General features: G+C 49.1%; 1 pseudogene; it reads right to left on the bottom strand.

Annotated features, from left to right (window-relative positions):
• Window positions 1-716: 716 nt before the first annotated feature.
• LOC109697040 (glyceraldehyde-3-phosphate dehydrogenase-like) lies at window positions 717-1612 on the bottom strand (annotated as a pseudogene).
• Between the last annotated feature and the right edge of the window lie 259 nt (window positions 1613-1871).

Below are 1871 nucleotides of genomic sequence, written 5' to 3'. Positions count from 1 at the left end.
TGACACAACTCTTTGATAGGTACTCTCTCACCTTCCTTCCACTCCCTCTCCCTCACCTTTCTTCTTCACCAAAATCAGAGAAAGTCTGTGGAAGCCCCTCAGTGTTCCTCTTCCTCTGAGAATTTCTCCCTGGCATCAGGGTCTCTCATTTCTCTCCTCTCTAAGGAGACCACCTCTGTTCCACTCATGGCCCTGGCCCTTGCTGGCTGTGGCATGGTGCCCCCAGGAGAAAGTCCCCGTCAGCCTCTCCTGTGAGTTCAGAGGACAAAGCTCACAGGTTTAGTTGGGTCTTCACTCTTGAAGAGATAAGAACAGAACTGAGGTGACAAGAGAAGAAGCAGAAAAATCTGTAAGATAGCTCAGAACAGAACAAGCGCCAAATGAATCATTCAAAAAAGGAGGGAAGGCTACAACTTTTGACAAAGGAAATCATTGAGGTCCAGTTAAAAAAATACTATTCCTGACAGGAAAAAGTTAACTTCCAAGAACGTTTTGTTCATATCAATTACATTTTTTGGGGAGTGCAGTGAACTTTATTGATGGTACTGATGGAAGTAGGGCTGTAAGCCCCTCCCCTTCTTCAGGGCGTCTGGGATCGAAACTGAGGAGGGGAGATTCTCAGTGTGTTGAGGGCCTGAGTGGGGGCAGGGACTCCCCAGCAGCTGAGGGCCTCTCTCTTCCTCTAGAGTTCTTGCTGGAGTGGTGGTCCAGGGGCTCTTACTCCTTGGAGGCCATGTGGACCATGAGGTCCACCACCTTGTTGCTGTAGCCAAATTTGTTGTCATACCAGGAAATGAGCTTGACAAAGTGATCACTGAGGGCAATGCCAGCCCCAGCATCAAAGGTGGAAGAGTGGGTGTCGCTGTTGAAATCGCAGGAGACAACCTTGTCCTTGGTGTAACTCAGGATGCCCTTTAGGGGGCCTTCCAACACCTGCTTCACCACCTTCTTGATGTCATCATATTTGGTCACTTTCTCCAGGCAGCAGGTCAGTTCCACACTGAAACGTTGGGGGTGGGTACACAGAAGGCCATGCCAGTGAGCTTCCCATTTAGCTCCAGGATGACTTTGCCCACAGCCTTGGCAGCGCCAGTGGAGACAGGGATGAGGTTTTGGGCAGCCCCACGGCCATCGCACCACAGTTTACCAGAGGGGCCATCCACAGTCTTCTGGGTGGCAGTGATGGCATGGACTGTGATCATGAGTCCTTCCACGATGCCAAAGTTGTCATGGATGACATTGGCCAAGGGTGCTAGGCAGTTGGTGGTACAGGAGGCATTGCTGACAATCTTCAGGGAGTTGTCATACTTCTCATAGTTCACACTCATCACAAACATGGGGGCATCAGCAGAAGGGGCAGAGATTATGACCCTTCTGGCTCCACCTTTCAAGTGAGCCCCAGCCTTCTCCATGGTAGTGAAGACTCCAATGGACTCCACGACATACTCGGCACCAGCATCACCCCATTTGATGTTGGAGGGATCTCGCTCCTGGAAGATGGAGATGGCCTCCCATTGATGACAAGCTTCCTGTTCTCAGCCTTCACTGTGCCATTGAACTTGCTATGGGTGGAGTCATACTGGAACATGTAGACCATGTAGTTAAGGTCAATGAATGGGTCACTGATGGTTACAGTATCCACTTTGCCAGAGTTGAAAGCAGCCCTGGTGACCAGACACCCAATTTAACCAAATTCGTTCACTCTGACCTTCTCAGGGACACGGCTGGCACTGCATGAGAAGATGTGGCTATCTGTCAAACAGGAAGGAGCCTCATATCAATAACATTTTAATATCTCAGTCTTCATAAATTACTTTCACAAAAATTATCATCTTGAAGCTACTTAGATAGATTAATGAAGATTCTGCCTA

Source organism: Castor canadensis, chromosome 1 (assembly GCF_047511655.1).
Source record: "Castor canadensis chromosome 1, mCasCan1.hap1v2, whole genome shotgun sequence".
Classification (NCBI taxonomy): domain Eukaryota; kingdom Metazoa; phylum Chordata; class Mammalia; order Rodentia; family Castoridae; genus Castor; species Castor canadensis.
This window is presented reverse-complemented; position numbering and strand designations above follow the sequence as displayed.